At 40.4% G+C, this 13,816-nt stretch overlaps 1 protein-coding gene across 18 annotated transcripts in view; it reads right to left on the bottom strand.

Moving 5' to 3' along the window:
* The window catches only part of LOC122563511 (protein 4.1), a 217,823-nt gene that overhangs the window by 86,843 nt on the left and 117,164 nt on the right, over positions 1–13,816 (bottom strand). The window lies entirely within an intron of this gene.

The raw sequence follows: 13,816 nt of genomic DNA, 5'->3' as shown, positions 1-13,816 counted from the left end.
TGATCTTCCCTACCCTCACTCTGGCCATCCTCTTGTTCCTTACCTAAGTGTAGAATGCCTTAAAGTTTTACATTAGATTACATTACATTACAGCGTGGAAACAGGCCCTTCGGCCCAACAAGTCCACACCGACCCGCCGAAGCGCAACCCACCCATGCCCCTACATTTACCCCTTACCTAACACTACGGGCAATTTAGCATGGCCAATTCACCTAACCTGCACATCTTTGGACTGTGGGAGGAAACTGGAGCACCCAGAGGAAACCCACGCAGACACGGGGAGAACGTGCAAACTCCACACAGTCAGTCGCCTGAGGCGGGAATTGAACCCGGGTCTCAGGCGCTGTGAGGCAGCAGTGCTAACCACTGTGCCACCGTGCCTGCCCACTTAATCCTACCTGTTTTCCTTAATCCTACCTGCTAAAGCTTTTACATGCCCCCTTCTAGCTTTCCTAAGTCCATTCTTCAGTTCCTTCCTGACTACCTTGTAACCCTCTAAAGCCCTGTCTGATCCTTGCCTCCTCTACCTTAAGTAAGCTTCCTTCTTCCTCTTGACTAGATGTTCCACATCCCTTGTCACCCAAGGTTCTTTCAAACTACCATCCTTTCCTTGCCTCAGTGGGACAAACTTGTCCAGCACCATCAGCAATTGCTTCCTAAACAACCTCCAGATTTCTGTCATGCATTTCCCTGAGATCGTCTGTTCCCAATTTAGGCACCCCAGTTCCTGCCTAACAGCATTGTAATTCCCACCTCCCCCAATTAAATACTTTCCCCCATACCATCTGCTCCTGTCCCTCTCCATGAGTATAGTAAAGGTCAGGGAATTGAGATCACTCCCTCCGAAATGCTCTCCCACTGACAGATCTGACACCTGACATGGTTCATTGCTCAGCACCAAATCCAAAATGGCCTCCCCTCCAGTTGGCCTATCTACATATTACATCATGACCCTTCCTGGACACACCTGACAAAAACTGCTCCATCCAAACTATTTGAACTAAGGAGGCTCGAATCAATATTTGGGAAATTAAGGTCACCCATGACAACAACTCTGTTATGCCTGCATCTGTCCAAAATCCAATATGGCATCCCAATCTGCTCCTCTTTGCCTCTATTGTTACTGGGGAGCTGGTAGAAAACTCCTAATAAAGTGATTGCTCCTTTCCTGTTTCTGACTTCCACCTATACTGACTCTGTAGACAAACCCTTCTCAATGACCTCTCTTTCTGCAGCATATGATACTATCTCTGATTAGCAATGCCACCCCCCCCCCCCCCCCACCACCAATACCTTTTGAAACATCTAAACAATTTCAACTGTCCTCTGGATAGTCCAGGGCATTATTCAAAAAAGGCAGGATTTTTTCAAATGTCAAAACAAAAAACATCAAAACAGATAATCTGGTTATTTATCTAATTGTTGCTTGTGGGATCTTGCTCCAAATAAAACGGACAGCCATGTTTACCTACATTACAACAATGACAAAACTCCAGAAGTAATTTCCCAGCTATAACAGACTTTATAAATGTTCCGAGGATGTAGAAATCACTATTACAGCAAAGTCATTCTTTAGTTGAGCAAATTAGCATCTACATTTTCAAGAAATTCACCGAAGTACAGTCGGTTCCACTATAACGTGCATTTCTTCAACATGAATTGGCTTTAACGCGATTGAACAATTTAAACTGTTATCTGTAGAACGCAAACTTTCCTTACCCGCATTGACTATAATGCGATTCTGGCCCCATTAGTTTATATGGCACGGCTACTGCGCAATTTACTTATAACACGAGAACGGAACTATCATGTTATATCAGAACCGACTGTAGTATCAGTCCTAAAATTTATACTTTTCTTTTCCTCCAGATATAAAGCTTTTTGTTTCCTTATCAATATCTGTTCTTCGTTTTCTACAACAATATGCTGTGGGTCCAAACAGGAATCAGGCTATTCTAGATCTAGTGATGTATAATGAGACAATTTAATAATTAATATCAGAGTAAAAGATCCCCTAGGGAACAGTGATTATAATAGTTTAACATATGCTGTTGGAAAAGTGTTAGAATCAATTATCAAGGAAGCAATATCAGGACATTTGGAAAGTCAAAACACTATCCATCAGAGTCAGCATGGTTTTATGAAGGGTAAATTATGTTTGACTAATTTGCTCGAATTCTTCAAAGAAGTAACAAGCAAAGTGGATAACAGGGATGCTGTGAATGTAATTCATCTGGACTTCCGGAAGGAGTTTGATGAGGTGCTGCAGAAAAGGTTAATTCACAAGGTTGGATCATATGGGATTAGGGTAATTTATTAGTCTGGCTGGATTACTGGTTGATGGACAGAAGATAGAGTCAGGATAAATACTTATCTTTCTGGATGGTAAGATGTAACTGCTGGAGTGCCATAGGGTTCGGTCCTTGGATCCCAGCTATTTACAATCTACATTAATGACTTGGGTACAGAGATAGTAGGCTCTATAACCAAATTTGTGGACTACACAAAAATAGGTCGGACGGTAAATTGCAATGAGGAAATAAGAACCTTACAAATGGATATATACTTAGGTTAGGAGAGAGGGTCAAAATGTGGTAGGTTGTGTTTAACATGGATAAGTGCAAGATCATGCATTTGGGTCGAACAAATGGGAAGGCGACCCATTATCTTAATGGGGCGATACTTCAGTGTGCTGTGGTGCAGTGGGAACTAGGTGTATGCGCTCATGAGTCACAGAAAACTAGCATACAAGTACAGCAGATAATAAAGAAAGAGAATGTAATGTTGGCTTTCATAGCTAAGGGAATAGAATAAAAAGGTAAGAACGTATTGTTGCAACTATACAAGGTATTGGTGAGACCGGTCCTGGAGTATTCTGCACAGTGTTGGTCCCCTTATTTGAGAAAAAATATAATGGCATTGGAGGCAGTTCAGAGGAAGTTCACTAGATCAATCCCAGAGATGAGGGGTTTGTCATATGAAGAGAGATTGAACAGTTTAGGCCTGTACTCTCTGGAATTTAGGAGAGTGAGGGGAGATCATATTGAGATACTCAAAATAATAAAAGGTATGGATAAAATAGACATGGGGCGAATGCTTCCTCTTGTGGGGCATTCTAGGAGAGGTCATAGTCCTACGATAAGGTGTTGTAAATTTAAAACAGGGTTGAAGAGAAACTACCGATTTTCCTGCTCCTCGGATGCTGCCTGAACTGCTGTGCTTTTCCAGCACCACTCTAACCGAGAAATGGACCCTCTCCCAAAGGGTTGGGAATCTGTGGAATCCGCTACCCCAAAGTGCAGGGGCTGCTGAGACAGTGAGTTAGACAGATTTTTAATTGGTAATGGGTTGAAGGGAAATGGAGAGAAAGCAGGAAAATAGCAATGAGGAGCACGTCAGCCGTGATTGAATGGTGGAGCAGACCCGATGAGATAAATGGCCTAATTCTGCTCCTATATCTTATGAACTTATACGGTAGAAATTAACACTGTTTGAGGTGAAGGAATATGGGTCAGAAACAACCAAAATTACAAATGAAGAGAGGACAGACCTAGCTGGACTGGGCTGAGAAATGAATTTAGCAGTAAAGATGGTGGAGGAAAAATGAAGGATGTTTAAGAAAATAGAAAGAGATTCACAGCAATGATATATCCCAGTGATAAATAAGGATTCTAGGAAGGGGATAAGATAAACATGGCCAACTAGGGAAGTAAACACTAGCATTAAGTTGAAAGAGAAAAAAAAAATGTGGCGTAGATTAGTGATAAGCCTGAATAGATTCAAAGATCCAGCCTCCACTAATCTGTGGAAAACAATTCCAAAGATTAATGATCCTCAGAGACAAGATACCTCCTCAAATCAGTCTTAAGTGGAAGTCCTTTATCTTTAAACTGAGCCCTCCCATCTTTAAATTCCCAATGAGAGGAAAAATGCTCTCAACTTCTACTCCATTAAGGTCCCCTCAGAATCTTATGCTTTAATAAGATCACCATTCATTCTTCTCAACATCAATGAGTATGGGCCCAACCTTTCCTCATAAGATACATTCATCCCAAAAATCAGAACTGCTTACAATACAAATATGTTCTTCCGTATAGGGGTCAGTTAAGCTCAGTTGGCTGGACAGCTGGTGTAAACTGCAGGTTCAATTCCCACATGGCTATCATTACCACGAAAGACTCTCCTTCTCAATCTCTCCCCTCACCTCAGGCATGCCGACTCCCAGATTAAAATACCACCAGTCATCTCTCTTTAATGAATGAGCAGTTGTATCATCCAGTACGACTATGGTGACTTTGCCTTATTTGTGATGTTGTCTTATGATTTATCCAGGAATTGAATAGTTGAAATTTCACCCAAATAAATACTTGGAGGAGTAAAGCCATTATTTTCAACTCAATTTGAAGCTTCATTTTATAACTCCCAATTTTACGATTCTCCCTAAAAATATTCTGAGATTAAGCCAGTCTGTTTTTGATCTTGGGTGTCACATTGATCCCAAAATGATCTTCCAACCTCATATCCATGCGATCAATAAGACTATTTCCATCTGTGTAACATCACTCCTCTTCACCTGCCTCAGTTCATCTATTCCTGAAACACTCACTCATACCTTTATCATTATATATAAACTCAACTATTCCAATGCAATCCTAAATGGTGTCTCATATTGTGTCCTCCATAAAACTTGCGATCATCTGAAACTCTGCTGCCTATTTCTTGTAAGATCTACACATGTAATGTGAAATATAAATTAGAAAAGTTTGGATTATTAGTTTTTCTTTTATAACCCAAAACAAAAAGTGGAGTTGTGAGATGTTTACTCATTGGTTACACACGAGCATGTAACTTTTGAAAGAAGCTGGATTTGATACTTCTGAGAGACTAGCTGGCACCAAGTAAAAGAAAAACTACAGAAACAGTTTTAGGATTGGTTTTAACTACCAGATTTTCATGGAATGAGCTGAGAGGAGATGGACCTGAACATCCAAAAGCCTGCAAATAAACCAGATAACCTTCTCCTACCAGAGTGTGAAAAAGAAATCACCTGAAAGTCTCTAAAAGACAAAAACTGGCAACTCAAGCAAGGTCCAAGTCCAAGTGACTAGTCATTAAATTAAAGTCTGCTGTAGTTGACAACATGATTTAATTACCAAAAACAAGGTCATCTAATTTCCTCTTGTGCTTTGGACTTTCAATCCACAGAATCCTTACAGTGTGGAAAGAGGCCATGGAGTCTGCACTGACCCTCTGAACAGCATTCCACTCAGACCCAGTCCACTACCCTATTCGCATAACAACATATTTATAATGGTTAATCCACCTAGCCTGCATATCCTTGGACACCATGGGGCAATCTAGCATAGCCAAATCAACTAACCCACACGGAGTCACCCTTGTTGGAATAGATCCTGGGTTCCTGGCACTGTGAGGCAGCAGGAACCAACTAGCCATTGTGTCACTCTTTGTATTCATTTAAGTTGTTTATTTTAGGCAAAACTGCCCATCCACGATACTCCTAAAAACCATTTGGCTGGTCTGTCTTTTCCATTCTAATTTGTGAATAAATGTGTGTGGGTATATATATATATATTAAATATTATATTATGTCTTTGAATTTAACCAGGCGTATCATTTAACTTTGCTTTTTAATAATTAATCAGTTGTCCTTTCGACATCTTAGAGTATAAGTTTGTTATAATAAATGTTTTGCTTGCTTGTTCATTTATGAGACAGAATGTAAGTTTTTTAAAAAAACTTGAATAGTCGTCACAATCAGATAGATCAACCATCCTAGTGATTAAAATGGTCATATTTCACATGTGCAATGACACATAGAATAGTAGGACTTTACTTCCAGCACACTCTTCCTATCAGGGACACGGCAATCTTAATTTGAAGCAAGTACTGTTCCCCAGTCACCTGTTTTTGTTGACCTATAATGGTTCCTGGTCAAGCAATGACTTAACTTCAAAATTTTCATCCTCTTTTCAAATCCTTCCACATCTCTATAAGCTCCTCCTGAGATATTTGTACTCCTCTAATGCCTCTTGATTTTCCACAATTATAATTGCTCAATGGTGGCCACACTTTCGAATGTCCTGGCTCTAAGCTCTACAATTCTTTCCTTACACCTCTCTATCTTCCTTATGTACTTTAAAAGGTATGATTTTTTTGAAGCTTAGATCAAATCACCAAAAGCTTGGTCAATTATCACATTATGAGTCACGATGCCAGGTTTTGTTTGATCATACTCCTGAGGTGCCTTAGGATGTTTCATAATATTGAAGGTGCTGAATAAATAGAAATTGTTTACTTTCAGAGTGGAATCTTTTATCTTTCTGCTATTAAATTATATGAATGCTTTATGATATGGATAACAGTTAGATCAATATCCTATCAGTTGCACTTGCTTTTGAGGAACCATGGCCTCTCACTTTAATCAAGGAAGTGTTTTTTTACACTAACTTTATTCAATAGAGAAAATTAATTCAAATAGAAACAAGTTAAATCAGGAAACACAACAGAAACATTCTACTTATGACAAAAATAGATTATGGATGCACTCAACTATTCAGATCACATTCCGCTGTCTAATGCTAGAAACAATGTGAAGTGTTTAGTAATTGATAGCTCTTTTACCCTTACCCATCTGATAAACCAAAAATTAAACTCAACCTTAAAATCTGCTGTTTCTAAAGTAAATCCCTTCTGAAGGGCTCTCGTTATTTTTAAACTTGTTTGATGCTGTGGGAAAAACGTACATCATTAAGGCTACACACAGCATGGTTTCAGCTTTTCAGTGAAATCACTTTCAACTAATGGGTCCTGCTACTTCGGGTGGATGAACAAATTTGAGATCTGTTCAATTAAAATGTTTTGAACTACACTAAACCCTTCTCAATACTGTTAACTTAACTAATGCAAAATCACATTTGCTTATATATTTCAAGCGATTTATAATCTACACAATATGCAAAAGATTGACTGGATACATAAATTCTGTGCAATCCATTAAGTGAATATTTCTTCTTACAGCAAGAAAGAAGTTGAATGCAAATGTATAACTTCCAAACACGAATCTGTGTCCCATATTCAGTCCTTGTATTCTCTGGAGAGTGCAAAAGCATTTAAAGCAATAATGGGAACCTGAGGTGTAGTTCCAGTGCACAGAAGGATGTGAGTAGGGAGGACATGCACAGGATTTCACGGTCACAGGAGTGTGTTAGCAGACAGCAAGCTGTTTGACATGTGTCTACTCCAACACCAGGTGTATCCTGAATAAGGTAAACGAGCCTGCAGCATGGATAGGTACGAGGGACTTCAATGTTGTGTCCATTTCCGGAGACATGGATAGAGCAGGATCAGGAATGGATGTTGCAGGTTCCAGGGTTTAGATCTTTCATTAAGATCAGGGAAAGTGGTAAAAGAGGGGGAGGTGTGGCTTTGCTAGTCAAGAACAGTATAACGGTGGCTGAAAGAACTTTTGACAAGGACTCGTCTACTGGGGTAATATGGGTTGAGGTTAGAAACAGGAGAGGAGAGGTCAGAAACAGGAGAGGAGAGGTCACACTGCTGGGAGTTTTTTATTGGTCTCCGCAAAGTTCCAGGGATGTGGAAGAGAGGATTGGCAAATCGATTTTGGGCAGGGGTGAAAGGAACAGTGTGGTCATTATGGGGGACTTTAACTTCCCCAACACTGACCGGAAATGCTATAACTCTAGTATGTCGGATGGATGAGTTTTGTCCAATGTATGCAGGAGGGTTTCCTGACACAGTCTGTTGAAGGACCGACAAGAGGGGAGACCACACTGGATCTGGTACTTGGTAATGAACCAGGCCAGGTTTTGATTTAGTGGTAGGTGAGCACATTGAAGAGAGTGACCATAATTCGGTTACGTTTAGCTTAGTGATGGAAAGGGATAGGTACATGCCACAGGTCAAGAGTTATAGATGGGGGAAAGGGCAATTATAATGCGATTAGGCAAGAATTAGGAGGCATAGAATGGGGCAGCAAAATGCAGGGGATGGGGACAATCAAAATGTGGAGCTGGTTTAAGGAACAGATATTTGCATGTCCTTGATTGACATGTCCCTGTCGGGCAGGGAAGAAGTGATAAGGTAAGGGAACCATGGTTTACTAAAGAAATTGCATCTCTTGTTAAGCGGAAGAGAGAGGCTTATGTGACGTTGAGATGAGATGGTTGAGATGAGGCGATGGACAGTTAAAGATTAGCTAGGAAGGATTTAAAGAGAAGAGTTAAGAAGAACAAGGAGGAGACATGAGCAGTCTTTAGCAGGTAGAATAAAGGAGAACCCTAAAGCTTTCTGTAGGTATGTGAGGAATAAAAAGATGACTAGGGTAGGAATAGGGCCAGTCAAAGACAGAAGTGGGAAATTGTGTGTGGATCCTGTGGAGATCAGAGGTGCTAAACGAATATTTCTCATCTGTTTTCACTCAGAAAAAGGAGAATATTGTAGAGGAGAAGACGGAGATACAGGCTATTAGACTAGAAAGGATTGAGGTTAGCAAGGAGGAGGTGTTATCAATTCTAGAAGGTGTGAAAGTAGATAAGTCCCCTGGGCTGGGGATATATCAGAGGATTCTCTGGGAAGCTAAGAAAGAGATAGCAGAGTCTTTGGCCTTGACCTTTGAGTCGTCATTGTCTACAGATTTAGTACAAGAGGACGAGAGGATTGCAAATGTTGTGCCCTTGTTCAAGAAGGGCAGTAGAGAAGACCCAGGTAATTATAGACCAGAGAGCCTTAAGTCAGTTGTAGGAAAAGTTTTGGAAAGGATTATAAGAGATTGGATTTATAATAATCTAGCAAGCAACAATTTGATTGGAGATAATCAACATGGTTTCATCAAGGGCAGGTCGTGTCTCACAAATCTCATTGAATGTGACCAAGCATGTGGATGAGGGTAGGGCAGTTGATGTGGTGTATATGGACTTCAGTAAATCCTTTGATAAAGTTCCAGATGGTAGGCTTTTGGAGAAAATGTGGAGGCATGGGATTGAAGATGATTTAGCAGTTTGGGTTAGAAACTGGCTTTCTAAAAGGCAATGGTGGTTGATGGAAAATATTCAGCTTGGAGTCTGCTTAATTGTGGTGCGCCACAAGGATCTGTTTTGGGACCACTGTTGTTTGTCATTTTTATAAATGACTTGGACACAGGCATAGGTGGACGGGTTAGTAAGTTTTCAGATAACACTAAAGTCAGTGGAGTGGTAGACAGTGTGGAAGAATGTTGCAGGGAACTTGGATAAACTGCAGAATTGGGCTGAGAAATGGCAAATGGAGTTCAACGCAGATACATTTGAGGTAATTCACTTTGGCAAGAATACTGGGTCAATGCAAAGACTCTTGGTAGTGTGGATCTTGGAATCCATTTACATAGATCCCTGAAAGTTACCACCCAGGTTGATAATGCTGTTAAGAAAGCATACGGTGTGTTAGGTTTTACTGGTAGAGGGATTGAGTTCCGGAGCAGTGATATTATGCTGCAACTGTGGAAAACGCTAGTGCGGCCTCACTTGGAAAATAGTGTACAGTTCTGGTCACCCCATTACAGGAAGGATGTGGAAGCACTGGAAAAGATGAGGAGGAGATTTACTAGGATGTAGCCTGATCTGGATGGAAGGTCTAACGAGGAAAGGCTGTCGGACGTGGGCCTGTTCTCCTCAAAGAGAAGAAGGCTAACAGGGGATTTAATAGAGACATACAAGATGATCAGAGGATTAGATAGGGTGGATAGAGTGAGTCTTTTTCGTAGGATTATGATGTTGGCTTGTACAGGGAGGACATAGCTGCAAATTGAGGGGTGATCTATTTGAGACAGATGTTAGAGGCAGGTTCTTTACTCAGAGTGTGGTATGGGTGTGGAATACCCTGCCTGCCAATGTAATTAACTCAGCCACATTAGGAGCATTTAAGAAGTCCTTGGATAAGCATATGGATGACAATGGTATAGTGTAGGGGGATGGGCTTAGATTAGTTCACAGGTCAGCGTAACATCGAGGGCTGAAGGGCCTGGTCTGTGCTATATTGTTCTATGTTCTATAATATGCCCATTTTGGTCTGTAACTTGCACCATGTGCAAATACATGAAAACCATTAATACAGGATACTATTAGAATGTTCAAAAACTGCAAAGTGAAAATACTGATACACTGCTAAAATACTTCTACGCAACGCATTTGTTTCCAAATACAAATTCTAAAAGCATTGTTGAGACAATGAAGAAAGACAAGCTTGAAAAAGACTTCTTTTAAACTAAAATTTAGTAAATACCAGTTAAGTTTTAGGAGAAATGAAATGCAAGATTTAACTTTACATTTGAAGACTACTGCTAAAACTAACATCATAATTGCTGTTTAAAACAAAAATAAAAATCTTAAGATCAGATGACAATTTCGTACAACCTGCGTCTGCTATTCATACACAATAAACGTTCAGTGACTCCTGCTGCAAATGCACGTGCATATGTATGTTGGCTCAGCTGTTATAGGTGAAAGTGAGGACTGCAGATGCTGGAGATCAGAGCTGAAAATGCGTTGCTGGAAAAGCGCAGCAGGTCAGGCAGCATCCAAGGAACAGGAGAATCGACGTTTCGGGCATAAGCCCTTCTTCAGGAATGAGGAAAGTGTGTCCAGCAGGCTAAGATAAAAGGTAGGGAGGAGGGACTTGGGGGAGGGGTGTTGGAGATGCGATAGGTGGAAGGAGGTCAAGGTGAGGGTGATAGGCCGGAGTGGGGTGGGGGCGGAGAGGTCAGGAAGATGATTGCAGGTTAGAAAGGCGGTGCTGAGTTCGAGGGATTTGACTGAGACAAGGTGGGGAGGAGAGGAAATGAGGAAACTGGAGAAATCTGAGTTCATCCCTTGTGGTTGGAGGGTTCCTAGGCAGAAGATGAGGTGCTCTTCCTCCAACTCCCCCTCCCACTCCACCAAGGACATGCAGGTCCTTGGACTCCTCCATCGCCAGACCATAGCAACACGACGGTTGGAGGAAGAGCACCTCATCTTCTGCCTAGGAACCCTCCAACCACAAGGGATGAACTCAGATTTCTCCAGTTTCCTCATTTCCCCTCCTCCCCACCTTGTCTCAGACAAATCCCTCGAACTCAGCACCGCCTTTCTAACCTGCAATCTTCTCCCTGACCTCTCCGCCCCCACCCCACTCCGGCCTATCACCCTCACCTTGACCTCCTTCCACCTATCGCATCTCCAACGCCCCTCCCCCAAGTCCCTCCTCCCTACCTTTTATCTTAGCCTGCTGGACACACTTTCCTCATTCCTGAAGAAGGGCTTATGCCCGAAACGTCGATTCTCCTGTTCCTTGGATGCTGCCTGACCTGCTGCGCTTTTCCAGCAACACATTTTCAGCTCAGCTGTTATAGGTCCCCAGAAAAATAGTCCGCCAAAGCTTGCTGTAAAAATTAGCAATGAATAATTTGTTGATGAGTACAGGATCTGCAGTGTGTGAAGCTGTAGCCCTGCAAGGAGAGAAAATTGATGCAGAAACAAAAGAAAATGATAATTACACTTGACATCAGGTAGTTGGTCTGTTTATGGCCCTTTATTCAACACTGTCTAAAGTATATTCTCCATCTGTTTCTCATCTGACAAATCCAGTAGCACCTCATGAATCTCAAACTACTGACTGAATGTCAGACCTGCAAAAGGTGCCTACTTTTCCATTCAGTTTCCCAACTGCCAAAACAAATACATATTGAATATATATTCAATTCATTAACATGGAACCTCAGCAAACAGTGCTTTAAAGTGTAAACGAATGCAGCATTTTCCTCTAAAAATTCTAAATATCAAGCATAATGAACCATGAAATGAGGACAACTTAGACTAATAAGCCCCCTTGTTCTACTGAGGGTGAATAATCTATTGCTTCATAAAGCATACTCCACTTTTTTATTCTCAAGGAGAGTTCTGCATAAATGATTTACCCTCTAAAAATAAATAAATCTCCAAAATATTCATTTAGCTTTTTTTTGCACTGGCTCTGTCAACATCACTCAAAGCCTGTCCCATCAGCACTGGAACCATCATTCCCAGATGAGTATTGTATCCTCTCAAATCAACAACCATCTTCATTTCAGATGATTTTATTTCCAAATCAAATTACTTAACCCCTCCAAACAAGGAGCTGGATTTTAATTTAGGTTTTATTTTAACGTGTGCATAAGTAGTTGGATTGTTTCCTCGTAATCCTAATACTGTTTCGTATGAACTTGGTCAATTTCAAACTTGGGCTATATTTGTGTCCATATCAAATGGAACAATTTGTTTATATCTATATGCTCACTAACATTTAAAGATCCGGATCACATTGTTTTCTCATATTTCACTCTGCAGGTCTTTCCACCAGCAACAGGGTCTATAATTGTGCTAATTTCTCACTATACATCTGGCTGAAGGTATAGTGGCCAAAACAACACATACATTTGAAATGTAGTCTCATCTGTGAGGCATACAAAGTGGCACGATTTACTCTGATGACTACTTTGTGATAAATGAATTAAATTAAAAGTTTATTTCATAATACAGGATTATAAAACTTTTATTAGTCTTTTACTTGTTCTGCTCTGAAGCTATAAGTCTGTTATCTTCCTTTTAATTAAGTTCTTGAGATATACTTTAAATTTTATTGGCTTTTCAGGAATACGTTCACTCTAAAGGGAATTAGTAAAAAATATTTCTGCAAACAACTAAGAACAGATTACAAAGTAAGTCCACAGAATGTGCAGGGTTATTGTTCTAAACATTTATAATTTACAGTTTACAACACAGTTGGAGTACTTAATTTAGACACCAGAGTATAGGAAGGAGTCAGAGGTTAGAGGTGATACAAAAAAGATTTACTAGAATGCTGCCTAGGTGTGGCAGTAGAACAGTTAAAGCAGAGAAAGTTAATGGGAGATTTAGAATATGTGCTCAAAACCATGAGAGTTCAACTATTGTTATTATGCAGTGAGTTGCTCTGATTTGGCATACATTGCCTGAAAGGCATAAGGAAGGGGATTTCAAAAAAAGAGGGAGGAGAAAAGATTTGCTGAACAATGAGGAAACAGTAGGCAAGTGGGTTAATTGAATAATCCTTTCAAGAGTCAGTGCAAGCACAATAGACCTAATGGCTTCCTTCTGTGCTGTAATCTATACATCAAAGCATGTTTGTTTGTTGACAACTCCTCCAAGGTCCTCGTGCCTATCTTAATGAACCTTACTGAGGGGACAGATGACTTCTTGAACCAGAAGGCAAGGGTTACAACTTCTTTTAAAAAAATGATTTGGAGATGCTGGTGTTGAACTGGGGTGTACAAAGTTAAAAATCACAACACCAGGTTATAGTCCAACAGGTTTAATTGAAAGCACTAGCTTTTGGAGCGCCACTCCTTCATCCACCTAATGAAGGAGCGGTACTCCGAAAGCTAGCGCTTCCAATTAAATCTGTTGGACTATAGCCTGGTGTTGTGTGATTTTTAACTTTTAAAAAAATGTATTTGTATTGTTTTCAGACCTTATTTTTAATTTCCAACTCTTTCTTTCCTGGATTAGGATAGTTAGCTGAGCTTGTTCTGTTGTAATCACATGAAGCACAAGACATAGCTGCTTCCAAGAAATAGTTCCTTTTCATATTTTCAACATACCTCTTGCCTCAGCTGTAGCATCAATGTAGCCAAGAATGAGGCAGTCTCACAACACATATTTCACACAAGCCCAGTATTCCGTGGCGTTTTCTACATCGCTACAACTCAAAGTTGATAATCTTAAAGAAGATGAGCAATTATTTTAATTCT

Source organism: Chiloscyllium plagiosum, unplaced genomic scaffold (assembly GCF_037043375.1).
Source record: "Chiloscyllium plagiosum isolate Xiang-an unplaced genomic scaffold, Cpla_swu_hap1 HiC_scaffold_30, whole genome shotgun sequence".
Taxonomy (NCBI): Eukaryota; Metazoa; Chordata; class Chondrichthyes; order Orectolobiformes; family Hemiscylliidae; genus Chiloscyllium; species Chiloscyllium plagiosum.
The sequence above is the reverse complement of the archived record's forward strand: the minus strand, read 5'-3'. Positions and strand labels throughout refer to the sequence as shown.